Here is a 14,094-nt window from a genome sequence, read left to right on the forward strand (position 1 = left end):
GCCCACATGTCCAGACTCACTTGTCTGGAGCCTAGTTTTTAGTCGATTCCTTAGAGAGAGTAGGGAACACTAGTTTTCAAGTTTGCCCACCCAGATACGATGTGCATTCTCGTTCTGGATAAAGGGCTTCAGCATGCACAAGGCCTGGCTTCCATCCCAGACCCAAACAAAAGAAACAATCCCAGTGTGGTGGTTTGAGTGAGAACTGTTCCCCCACCCCCACCCCGCCGCCAGACTCTGGTATTAAGTACTTGGCCCCAGTTGGTGGCACTGTTTGGAGAGGTTTTAGGAGTGAAGCCTTGCTAGAGGAAGTGTGTCACTGGGGAGGCTTTGAGTGTTTAAGGCCTTGCTCCACTTCCGGTTTGCTCTGCTTGTGCTGTGGCTGAAGATGTGAGCTCCTGCTCTTACTGCCATGCCTGACCCTGGAGAACAACCTCAGCACCAGGATGGACTCCCATCCCTCTGGAACCAGAAACCCAAACGTTGGTGAGGGGGTTTTATGACAGAAGCAGAAAAGCAAACTAAGACAGCAAATACGTTCTTTACACCTAAAGGAACTTTTGAACTCTGTACGAAGTCACTGGAGCTGGGTGCAGCAGTGCAGGTCTGTGATCCAGGCCTGAGGAGGCAGAGGAGAGAGGATCCACTACAAGTCTGAGGCCTGGGTTACACGGCGAGTTCTAGGGCAACAAGGCTACAGAGAAGGATTTTGTCTCAATAAAGGAGGAGGAGGAAGAGGAGATGATCCTTGGTTCCTAGTTCCCCCAAGTGCCTTAACCATGTTATGGTGCGTATGAGTGTGGCTGTTGAAAACTCTGGTAACGGACTGTATAATCCACTTCTGAAAATTTCCCCTTAGAGTCCTGTCACTTCACTAGACTATGCTTTGGTGCCAAGCTTTATGGCTCAGTATTCTCATGTGATGTCTTGCAACATGTGCATTTAAATGTCTTTCAGGGTGTGCCCATGCCCTGGGCACTGCAGCCATGGGCTTTGCACCATTGAACCAGCTGCGTCAGTCTGGTGGCAGCAGCAGCCCCTGCCCTGGTTGTGCCTCGGGCCCTTTCTGATGCTCAGCATGCCCGTGGGTTCAGTGAGGCACTTGGGCCTCCTGCGGCCCCCGGCACCCTGTGCTTGTGGCTGTGCTGAAGAAGACAAAGCCTTTGTTGAATTCTTGACTGATGAAATTAAGGAAGAAAAGAAAAACCAGAAGCATAAGTTTCTTTCCAAGATGTCTGGAGATTGGGAGCTGGAAGTAAACAGGATGAAAGCTAAATTATTCGGCAAAGTTGCTAGAGGAGATCACTGTCACTTTCAACATTCACCTCCAACATCTGATGGTGAGGAAGAGTCCTCACAAGGGCAGAAGGCTGAAGATGAGGAGCCGGAACTGACATCAGCTCCCAATTTTGTAGTTGAAGTGTCAAAGTGTAATGGCAAGGAGACCCTTGTAACAGACAGTCACTATCCTGAGGACAAGAAGACCCTGGTACCGGACGGTCACTATCCTGAGGATGAGATGGACAGGAAGAAGCGGAGAATGATTTTTCTCTGTCAAGAAAGCTGGCTTCCAGGCCACGTGACTCAGAATGAAGGGACACTACTCAACCACACACAACGTAGATTTGCTGCACTGGGCCTTGTATAACCTGATGGATTTCCTGTGGACCAACGGGAGGACAGCACTTTTGCGAATGAGGTGGTGGAGCTCAGTACAGTCCCTGAGAACCAAAAATATAGCACCTTTCTGAGTACCTCAAAAGTTGTATCAAGAGCCATAGGACTGTCAGAGCCTCAGGACCTTGTTTTAAATGGAAAGCTTTGGCCAGTGAACAAAAGCTACCTTCATCTCAGGACCATGCTTTGAATTGGCTGCCATCCTAATAGCATGGGAGGAGAGAAGCAAGTTTCAGTCATTGCTTGCACACTTCAATTTACTATTGCTTTTTTCTTGTACAGATCTATGATTTGTAAATTTTGTGTAACATAATGATGGACAATAAAATTGATTTTTGTCTCCTGGGGGGTACGATTTTCAGTTATTTCTTGCTTCACAGTTTGGGGCCTTTGTCCTTCCCTGCGCTCCTTCCCCCGCAGGGGCACCTGTGTCTGTGTGGGCCCTCCTCTTCCTTATCTGTTGTGCCCCTGAACCTTTTCCTTCTTATTTGTCCCCCTTTTAGCTTTAAGGGTGAATCTGTATGTTTATTATATGTATGTATGTATATGGGGGTACACACATGTGAACATGCAGTGCCTGTGGAGTTAAGAAGGCACTGGATCCCCTGGACTGGAGTTACAGGATCACAGCTCTGGGAGCTGTGGGTGCTGGGAGCCAAACTCCAGTCCTCTGCAAGAGCAGCACCCACTCTAACCACTGAGCTTCTCTCCAGCCCGCTGCTAGGTTTTCTTACGTTCCTGCCCCTCCCGCCTGCTTCCGTGGGATTCCTTCTGCTCTTACCCTGGCCTTATCTCTACTCTAATTCAACCTTCGTGAGTTATTTCTATTTTTATTTCTGCCGGCTCATTTCTGAGATTTTTTCCGACTTCAACTTACACTGCTCTTTTCGCATCTTGTGTCGTTTTTCTTAATGTCACCAGTTCTTCTTCTTCTTTTTTTTTCTTTTGAAAATACATTCCAGACCGGGCGGTGGTGGCACTCACCTTCTTTACCCCAGCACTTGGGAGGCAGAGGCATGTGGATTTCTGAGTTTAGGGCCAGCCTGGTCTACCAAGCTAGTTCCAGGATTGGCTCCAAAGCTACAGAGAAACCCTGTCTCAAAAAACAGAAAAGGAAGAAAGAAAAAAGAGAGAGAGAAAGGAAAGACAAGACAAGACATTCTAAACTGGGACTCACACTCACCAGGAGAGCATGGATCTAATACACATGAAGCCACGGATTCAGCTTTAGCACTGCAATAATAAATAAATAAATGATGAAACTGTGTTAGTTACAATCACCATTAACCAAATCCCTGATATAGGAACTTAAGGAAAGATGAGCTTATGTTACAGCGTACAGTTTGAGGGTCCTGTTCACCACGATGGAGACGGTACGATATCAGGAGCTTGGGGTGGCTGGTCACACTGCATCCACAGTCAGGAGGTGAGAGACACTCACCCAGTGACTAAGCTACTTTCTCCTGTTCAGTCGGTCCTGGACCCCAGCCCATGGAGTGGAGCCACCCCCACATTCAGGGTGGGCCTTTGCACTTCTACTGACTAAATGCAGAAACTCCAGCACAGACATGCCCAGAGACTACCTCTCCAATGATCCCAGATCCTGTCAGGTTGGTGCTCAGTATTAACCACTAGAGAAAGTAAAGGAAAAGTACATTCTAATACAGCCCCATCTAGTTTCCATACCATACGCAATCCTGCCTCTCAAGGGTGGGAAAGGCCTAGCAAGATGAAATACTATTTGGTTACAAGGTGAGATTGCAGTCTACAGCAAAGGAATGGGTTACAAGAGACTTAAGACTCCAATCAGTTGGCTTTAAGTCAATCACAAGGCTGTGGGTAGGCCTAGCCTGAACAGGTGACTCTTTTACCCTGAGAAGCTAACAGTCAGAGAAAGGCAGGGACAGTCGAAGCAGCCAAGACCCTCTCTGTTATTGGTTGTAAGAATCAGATGCCAGTCATGGAGAGGGCTCTGTGACAGGTAGTAGGTGACCTTAGCCTATAATCATAGCATCCTCCCAACAGCCAGGGAGATTAAGAAAGGACCTCAGACAAGACCACAGTTCAGCCAACATCTTCACCTCAGCATCATACGTTTCTAGCTTCTGAGCCAGGGGACCTGTTGGACATTCAGTGTGTAGTTAAGGGCACCGGTCTGGGGGCAGGGTTGCAATAGCACAAACCATTCTCAGCCAGATGACCAGGGAGCATGACCTAGCAGGCATTGGTCGCTCCTTTTCTTCTTTCCCCATGAAGCAGCTTTGAATAAGTCAGGCCTTTATACTTTCTTCTGCTTTTCATGGGGTGGAAGGGGGAGCAGTTCCTGCCTTTCAGGGTGAGGCTCGAGTCTAATGGCCTTTCAGCCTTGTTCTGTGCTCTGTGGCAGCTTGTTGGCTGCTTCCCGCTGTCGCCTGGAACATCCATCGCCTTTGCTACTGTCATCCTATTTTTTTCAATCTTCTCTTTTCCAGAGTGTGTGGCTCTGGGGGTGGAGGTCCAGCAGCCTCGAGAGCTCAGAAGGCAGAGCCATTGTGAACTGAGGCATCCAGGCAGGCTCCTCTGGTTCTCTGTCAGCACCTGTCAGTTCCCTGGGCTCTTCTGCGGTCTACGGAGATGCCTTGATGCCTGATAATCTTACAAATGTTGTGTGTGGTTTGGTTTTCTCGCTCAGTACTGTCTGCTCTCCTTGAAGTTTGGGGTGTTTTGTTATAGCACGTACAGGAAACTGATGCCAACAGATACAGGAAAGTCCAGGAGCGTCCCAGAAGACGCCCCCTCAAACCATGAACTACAAGTGTACACGTACTACAAGTAGCAGCACAGGAGGGCTGCTACGACCATCCTGAATCTGCCCATCACTCGCTAGAATCTCTTCTCCATGGCTTGAAAACACTGTACGTCACACAGCCAGGGGTCAGGGAAACCAACATCTGAACCTCTCCTGATGCCAGAGTCTCTTGTTTCCCCACCGTACTTTAAACCGGAAACTGTCAAGGAAATGAGTGGATGTGGCAGTTCATCACAAAATATTGTTTAAGACTGAGAAATGTGGGTCTGTAGCTCTGCCGGTAAAGTGCCTGCCTAACGGGCACCAAGCACTGCGCCAAAATCAGGCATGGTGTTCTTAAGGAGGAAACGAACAAATCCCTTAAAGAATTCAATGAAAACACAAACAAATAGTGGAAGGAAATGAATAAAACAGTTCAAGATCTTAAAGTGGAAAAAGACTCAATAGAAAAAAACCCAAACTGAGCGAAATCTGGAAATGAAAGATTTAGGAACTTGAACAGGAACCTCGGAGGGAAGCCTCATCAACAGAATACAGGAGATGGAGGAGAGAATCTCGGGAACTGAAGACATAATAGAAGAAATGGGTATCAGTCAAAGAAAACGGTAAATCTAAAAAAAGCCTGGCACAAAATATCCAGGATACGTGAAATATTATGAAAAGACCAATTCTAAGGATGATAGAAATAGAAGAAGGAGAAGAAACCCAGGTCAAAGACACAGAAAACATTTAACAAAATCATAGAAGAAAATTTCCCTAACCAAAAGAAGCAAGCTGGTGTAACTATTTTAATACCTAACAAAATGGACTTTAAATCAAAACTAATCAGAAGAGATAGGGAAAGACACTCCATACTCATCAAAGGAAAACTCCACCAAAAAGACATTGCAATCCTCAACATCTATGCACCAAACACAAGGCCACCCAGGTTTATAAAAGAAACACTGCTACAACTTGAATCACGCACCGACAGTGAGAGACTTTAACACCTGACTCTCGCCAATAGACAGGTCATCCAGATAAGAACTAAACGGAGAGATGCTGGGGCTAACATGGTATAAACCAAACGGATCCAACCGATATTTACAGAACATTTCACCCAAACACAAATAATATACCTTCCCCTCAGCACCTCATGGAACTTTCTCCAAAATTGCTCACGTTTAGATGCAAAGCAAGTCTCAACAGACACAAGAAAACTAAAAAAAAAAAAAAAAAAAAAACGCTCTGCATTCTATTGACCACCACAGGTTAAAGCTGGACATCAACAACAGAACAACAAAAAGATCACAAACTCATGGAAACTGAACAGCTCAATACCAAATGAAAATGGGCCAAAGACAAAATTAAGAAAGAAATTAGAAAACTTTCTAGAATTAAATTAACATGAATAAAACAAACAAACAAACAATTCCAGGGCCAGATGGTTTTAGCACACAGTCTTCCCAGACTTTCAAAGAAAAGTTAATGCCAATACTCCTCAAATTAGTCCACAAAATATAAACAGAAGGAACATTGCCCAATCATCTTATGATGCCATAGCTACACTGACATCTAAACCACATAAAAGTCCAAGAAAGAGAATTACAGACCAATTTCCATTATGAACATAATATGCAAAATGTAGAACCCTCATCCAGAAACAGATGGAAACAGATGCAGAGATCCACAACTAACCACTGGGCCTAACTCCTGGAGTACAATCAAAGAGAGGGGGGAGCAATAGCATGAACAAAGGGCTCAAGACCATGATGGGGAAATCCACACAATCAGCTGACCCAAGCTAGTGGGAGGGAGCTCAGTGACCATGGACTGACAACCAGGAACCTGCATAGGACTGAACTAGGCCCCCTGAATGCAGGTGACAATGGTGTGGCTTGGGGAGTGTGTGGATTCTGGCAGTGGGACCAGAATCTAACTCTAATGCATGAACTGACTTTGTGGAGCCCACTTTCTATGGAGAGTTACATTACTCAGCCTAGGCATGCATGCTACCAAAGGAGAAACATAAACACCAACCCAGCTACAAACATTTTGATCTATGCTGGTGTCCTGTCTTCAAGATATACTAATGTAATGGTGGCACAAAGCCTGTGGAAGTAACCAACTAATGTCTGATTTGACTTAATACCTCTAATGGAACCCATACTCAACACTGCTTGAGAGATCAAGAATCTGAGACTAAATAGTTCAGGGACCTATGGTAAAACCAAATACTAATGATCTAAAAAAAAAAAGTAGCAGTGACTGGACTGTCTTAAAAATTTCCGGCTTCATGGGAATGTCTGCTGGATACTGTGGGCCTGTGGGCTGAAGATGGATGCCCCCACGGTACAGAAACACTTTGGGTGACTGTCCAGGCAGCGAGATGTCTCTGTCAATTCTAGAGTTTTGGAAGTTGCTTACTTAGGTAATCTTATATCCTTCTGGAGTCTTTGATGGAGTTGAAGAATGGATAGTTTTTCTTTGTTATGATAGAAGATAAAATAGACGTAATATTGTAACTGTAATTCTTGCTTGATAACTGTTTTGTTATATGTAATTTTACTATGTTAAAGTGAAAGCCTTTCTTTTTTGTTTAAACAGAAAAAGGGGAAATGGTGTAGGAGGGTCTTCTTTCTATGTGTTGCTTTCATTGGTTGAATAAAGAGACTGCCTTGGCCTTTTGATTGGGAAGCCCTTAAGTGGGCAGAGTAGACAGAACAGAATGCTTCTCCTGCCCAAGACGAACGTTGGTTAGACTCATGCTGGTAAGCCACAACCTCGTGGTGAACACAGATTAATAGAAATAGGTTAATCAAGATGTGAGACTTAGCCAGTAAGATGCTAGAGCTAATGGGCCAGGCAGTGTTTAAATGAATACAGTTTTTGTGTAATTATTTTGGGGCTATGCTAGCCGGGCGGACAGGAGCCTGCAGACAGGATGAAAAGCAGGCCCGCGCTCCTCTTACAATAGCCCTCCACAGGGACATTTTCTCCTTCAGTCCCTCTCCCTCTGGGATTTACCTTCTCAGAGTCCCCTTTTATGACAACAGGACTCTCCTAACACCCAGCCTGCTTAGCAGACTGGCCCAGGCCAGGCCTTGTTGACCTGTCCAAAAGGCTCAGCACACAGAAGTCTGTCCAAGCAATAACACGCCATGTCTTGCCAATGCATTCCTCATGCCTTGTGGACACATTGACATCTTGATGACTTGTGAGTCTTTGCTCACTTGTGTCCCTCACCAAAGGTTCTCTGATGTGAATCTGCCTTCTTACCTGCCGTGACACATGCCCCCCTTCCACAGGATAGCACAGGCATTCTTTCTGTGACTCTTACTCACTGGACCATTTCATTGGACCTTCTTCCTAGCTCAGTTTCTCTCCTCTACCATGTTCCTTATGATGCTAATGTCTTTTTTTAAAAATATTTATTTATTTATTATGTATACAATATTCTGTCTGTGTGTATGCCTGAAGGCCAGAAGAGGGCACCAGACCTCATTATAGATGGTTGTGAGCCACCATGTGGTTGCTGGGAATTGAACTCAGGACCATTGGAAGAACAGGCAATGCTCTTAACCGCTGAGCCATCTCTCCAGCCCCGATGCTAATGTCTTTAAAGAAGCTGTGCAAGGGGGAAAACCCACATCCTACGGTTCTAAGAACAGCAGGAATCTCCCAGGCAGCATCTGCTATTCAGCACTGCAATACAGAAAAGCAAGAGCACACCGAATGACCTTTAGGGAAAAAACAAGGAAATCAGCAGCAAACCTGGGAACTGGCCCAAGGTCACAGTCTCCACTGGTGGATCTGTGTCGTTTTCCCTAGACTTAGCACCTTTGAAGAGACCAATGGGCTATGTGGATGTCAGGCACCCTGAGAATTCTAGACAGTGGCTCTGCTGCTCTGATCCAACAGAGAAATGCTGTGTTTCCCAGGGAAGAACTCTCATTGGTGAGTTCTGTGTCCAGCTTTGAGATGCTGGTGGAAGAGGTGTGGCTGGCCTACTTATGAGTGATCACCCACTGCACACAGGGATCAAGCCCTTGACTGTCTATGGCCCTGAGGCCTACTGCAGCCATGGGACTCTGAAAGGATGCATTATTTTTCAAAGCCAAGGTCTAGAGAATCTGGAAGTGTGGGTTGTTGTGTTTTCTTTCCCTCCTGAGTAGACCTGCCCATGTACTTAAGGGGTAAGTCTGGCTCTACTCTGTGTATTTCTAATGGGTTCTAAGCTGTGTCCATTAGTGGAGAGATGAATTATTGAACACTTTCTAGTTGCTGGTGCCCAGGCCCTGTTCTAAATGGTGACGATGCTGTGGGGAAGAACATTCTAGAAGAGGAACTGAGATATGGCAAATAAACAAGTAAAGATTATTTTGATGTAGATATAGACTCTGAAGAAAATGAGCAGCTGCCCATCACTAAGGCCTGCTGAGCTCTGCAGATAGGGAAGGACCTGTCTAGAAAGACCAGAGTTCTAGGAAGGAGCCTGCAGGGGCGGACAGAAACACTGGAAGCAAAGCAAAGAGCACAGACAGCAGCTCCCAAGGTCATGGAGGTCCAGGCAAATGATGGGGGAAAGTCTTTGGTGGACACGAATCTTGGAGGGTCACCATTCAACCCATATAGTTCCCCAGGGAAAGGGTAGGAGAAGAAGCCTGGTAAGTACAAAGCACACAAGTTCCCATGCTTGTTTCTATCTGTTTATACTTTATCATATGTTCTAATGTATGTGTTTATGTGTATTCATGTGTGTGCATGCACATGTGTGTTTATGCATGTGAAGGCCAGAGAACAACCTCGGGTGCCATTGGCTTGGTGCCATTCCCCCGCCCCCCCTTTTTGGAAACAGCCTCTAAAATCCCAGAGAAGCATTGTTTAAGCACAAAATGCCCATTGTGCTGCATGCAGCTGGTGAATGGAGATGAGGGCCTTTGGGGTTGGAAACAGCAAGACGCTAGGTGGCTCTAGAATCTGTGATGGTTAATCCTGATGGTCACCATGATTGACTTGAGATGTCCTAGGTGATGAGTGTGGCACATCCCAGGTGTTTCTGTGAAGGCCTTTCTAGAGAGGAGTAACTGAAGGGGAAGTGACATGCCCTGAAGGTGGTGGCATCATCCCACCGGGTGGGAGCACCACCATCCCACCGGGTGGGAGCACCACCATCCCACCGGGTGGGAGCACCACCATCCCACCGGGTGGGAGCACAATGGGATGGGTTTTCTCCTCCCTGTCTGCCTCCATGATGTTAGGCTCAAATACATGAGGCTAAACAAAGGACTGAATCCTCTGGACCACAAGACAGAGTAAGCCTTCCTCCTGGAGCTGTCCCTGTCGGGTGCTTGTCACAACAGCGGGAAAGTAACTGCAAAGAGTCTCTTCAGTGAAATGTGGGGAGAGTGGGAGGGAAATTAAACCAACAAATATGGAAACCTTCCCCTGCCCCAATTCTTGATAGTAGCCTGGGGAATAGGGTCAAAGTTGGGATTAAGAGTTCTGAAGTATGGATGTGTGTCTAAGAAAGACAGCTGAGCAGAGAACATCTACAGAGGGGCTAAGGCTGGCACTGTTGGAGAGAAGGCAAGCTGGGCCACTGGAGCAAGGCCCTGGGTGGATGCAGATTGGCCCTCTTCATACCAGGAGAGTAGCTGGCTTCGTGTGAGGCAGGGACTACAGGCACTAACAGGAAGAAGTGTGTGACTACAGCAACGCCCTGTGGTGGAGTCAAAGTGAAGACAACAGGTTCTTTTTGTTAGAGGTTCTGTCGTAGCTGAGACCTGGGAATGGGGGAGCAAGGACAGCAGCTATGGAGGAGGAGATTTAGAGACAGGCAGAGGTACTCTGGGATGAACACGGTAGGCACTTAGCCTGTGGATGCCACAGGAGATCAACTTTAGTTCCACCCTGCACCCTGCCTCTTGGGGGATGTTTAGGATTGAACATTGCTGGTATTCCTCCAGAGAGAGAAAGGAGACAGGGGGCTCGGGGGTCACAAGGAGCAGTCAGAATTGGCAGGTGTCGGAAAAGGGGACACACGCGTGTGTTAAAGGGATCAGCAGCCTCACAAGTAGGACAGCTGTTGGCTGGGGTACACAGAACACAGGAGCTAAGCAGACAAAGGCAGCAGCTGGCACGAGTGTGGACGGGAAGAGTCTAGAATTCAGCCATGTGTGCAGTGACCTGGTGGGCAGAACAGAGGAGGCAAAGGGAAAGCGAGGCCAAGGTGGCCACAAATCCTCCTGAGAACGATGCCAGTGCTGAAAGCCTCTGAGTCCCTTATGAGACCGGACATAGGAGGCAGAGGAAAGAAAGCATTTTCCACCACCACGTGACGAGCTGAGATTGCAGAGGCCAAGGAACTGCAGGGAAGCCCACCTGACCACCTTTCTGACTTCCGACACCAGCAGAGGCCTGATGTACGGAGGGCCTAATAACCAAGGGGATAGTAGCACATGGCACAGCTAAACCATCTTCCAAGAGGACGTGGAGCCAGGAGAAAGAGAGCCAGAGTTCTGCAGCTGTCTGCAGACAGGACCCCATGCCTGGAGGGAGCACCAACAGGAAAGACCGCTCCCTTAGAGACCTCGAAATTAAACTTGAGATGGGAATGAGAAAGTGAAGAAAGGACCATTAATGAAGGAAGAGAAGTCTCCACAATCCACTATTGGTTATCATAAAACCCACAAAAATGCACCCCACCTCTCTACTTTAGGTTAGGAGCACATTTTCACTTTGCTCTCATGATAATTAAGCTTTAAATATAAAAATACTAGCTGGGGTTGTATCTCAGTAAGTAATTGCTCAGTATACACAACGCCTTGGGTCTGCTCCCCATCACGGGATAACCTGAGCTTAGTGGTGCATGCCTGTCATCTCTGCACTCCGGAGCTGGAAGCACGAGAAACAGAAGTTCAAGGTCATCCTTAGCTACATACTGAGTTGAGGCTAGCCTGTGCTACACAAGTCCCTGTCTTTAGAGCAGGGAGGAAAGCTGGAGAGATGGCTTTAACAGTTAAGAGCACTTGCTACTCTTCCAGAAGGCCAAGGTTTTCTGGTAGTCCCAGTACCCATGTCAGGGATCAGATAATATCTTTGAACCTCTAATTATCCCCACAACTATGTCCATACTAACAAATAGGTACGCATTTGTATGCATAATACACATAAATAAAAATAAAATCTTTTTTAAAACTAAACACAGAGAGAAATATTTCACAGGTTTCACAGAATACAGTTCTTCCAGGTGAATCAAGGCTTTTTCAATGATGGATTTGTTAAATATTGAACAGAGTACCTGGGGAATTCAATGGAGCTGGCAAACATGTTTGTCTTGGCAAGGGAGAGTCCTTGGTCATGTCCCAGCTCCCTGCTTGCTTGGGCTTCCTTCCACCGCAGACTCAGACATGCCTTGATGGAGCCCATAATGTCCATCCCCCTCCATGCAGCTGCCTAGCAGAGCCTCAGACAATACAGCTGCTGAAGGAGGAGCAACTGCCGAGCTGTGAGAATTGGAAGTGTTGAGGAAAACTCATCAGGTCCCATGTCCCCATTCTGAACAAAGAAAACTGACATGTGGAACTGTCAAATGATGTGGAACCCAGGAAGTACTGGACTAAGAGTCAAAGCCAAGCCAGTCAGTGTAAAACCCAGCCCTTTCCCTAGAAGTTGGAAGCTTACCACCAGGCAGGATCGATGTGTTCTGGAAAATTATTCAGCTCATTGGACGGTCATCAAAAAGAAGGAAAATTCATGACAATGCTAATACTCAGCCTTTCTTCCTTCTTATTCCCTCCCTCTCTCCCTCCCTCCCTCCCTTCCTCCCTTCTTTTACTCATTCTCTTTGTCCAGTAAATGCTAACTGAGTCCCTTCTCTGTTGTACATACCGCTAGGATCCGGGGCCACAGGATAAGGAATGCAGTTGACTAAGTCTCACAGGAAGTCAAAGAGCCAACAAGGACAAGGGCAGGTGCTGAGGCTATGAAGAGGGTGTGACTGCTCTGGGGAAACCCACTCCCAAAGTTAAGGTCACTGAGTAAGTGCCAGACACAATGGGGCTGGAGAGGACCCAGGTTCAATTCCCAGCCCCCACATGACTGCTCACAACTATCTGTAACTCAAGTTCCAGTGGATTTAACATCTTCATACAGACACATGCAGGCAAAATATCAATGCACATAAATTAGACAACAACAAACAAACAAACAAATTAGAAACCACCTGGGCAGTGGTGGTGCATGCCTTTAATACCAGCACTTGGGAGGCAGAGGCAGGCAGATCTCTGCAAGTACGAGGCCAGCCTACTCTACATACGGAGTTACGTGACAGCCAGGGCTATACAGAGAAACCTTGTCTTAAAGAAAAAAAAAGTCGGGAATAGAAAAACAAGCCAGACATAGCCTCCATGGTTAGTAATGTAATCACTTGCCACCGTGTCCCACATTTGAAAGTTCACTGCTTGAGACGGACGCCGACTAAACTAGTGGGAAAGTAAGCTTGGAACTGAGACTCAATCTGAGATCCCGTGGTGTTTGCAGGAATTCATGTGTGTGAGTCTCTTCTGTTAAGCTCTGCAGATCGGCTCTCTGCCTCTGCCCTGCTTGCTATGCATCTGGGGTACTGCCCTGTGGGCTAACCAACAGTCACCTTGACTTCTAGCCAGTGGTTTACTTGGACCAGTGGAAACCACACCAGAAACTGGACTAGGAAAAGACAGTGACGTTGGGAACCTGTTCTTCCCATGCCTTCCTGGTGGGTGGCCTTAGCCTGACTGGATTTTTTATGCCTACAAAGCCAAGTGGCTTCCACCCCTGTCCCTGTTGCCAACTCTTTGCCTTGCTCAAGGCAAGGGTGAGAAGGCGTCTTGATGCTACTCACCCAGGTCCTACCTCACCCCCCCTCCTCCCTACCTCACCTTCCCTCTTCCCTACCTCACCCTCCCTCCTCCCTACCTCACCCTTGTAAACAGTTCAGTATTGATCTTTCCTCAAATTACTTAAATGACCTAAATTGTGGGTACTGGGACCCCGATGAATGCACATCTGGTTTAGGGTCTCACTCATTTTTGTTGTCTTCTGTGTTTTGATAGCTCTCCATAATAACCACTTTCGGCAGTGTGTGGTCAACACACAACTCTTATTTTCTCTGAGAACCACCCCCAAATCACAGTGTAGCCCCGGATCTAGATTTGTGCCAGTGCCCATAATTGACTAAACTAGGGACAGAAGGTCAGCTAGGCCAACCAGATGTCATATCCTAGCACCCCAGCAGAGTTGTAGATCTCCGTCAGCTTTGGCAAATCAATACCACAAACAAAGAAAAGAGGTAGCTTGGCTGGGGAAAAAGAGCAGACTCAGCTGAGAGCCCACCGTGATGGCGAATACAGGTTGGCAATTTGACTACATCTGGGCTTCTGGGCACTCCTGTGAGGAATGTTCTGGATCACATTATCTGAAGCAGGAAGACCCATCCTAAACCTGGCATCACCTTCTGGTGGCCTCCCCCAGATAAAAAGAGATGGAAGAAAGAAACTGCTTTATGCCTGTGTGGCCTCGCCTGACTGGCAAGAGCATCTATCCTGTGGCTGAGGCATTCCTTCATGTGTATTAGAACCTATTTCCCACAGAGACTGAAGAGCAGCAGC

General features: G+C 46.9%; 1 pseudogene; it reads left to right on the top strand.

Moving 5' to 3' along the window:
* Positions 1–412: 412 nt before the first annotated feature.
* LOC125404282 (complement component 1 Q subcomponent-binding protein, mitochondrial pseudogene) lies at positions 413–1,867 on the top strand (annotated as a pseudogene).
* The last annotated feature ends 12,227 nt before the right edge of the window (positions 1,868–14,094 follow it).

The sequence above is a fragment of the Myodes glareolus genome, chromosome 6, assembly GCF_982192425.1.
Source record: "Myodes glareolus chromosome 6, mMyoGla1.1, whole genome shotgun sequence".
Lineage (NCBI taxonomy): Eukaryota > Metazoa > Chordata > Mammalia > Rodentia > Cricetidae > Myodes > Myodes glareolus.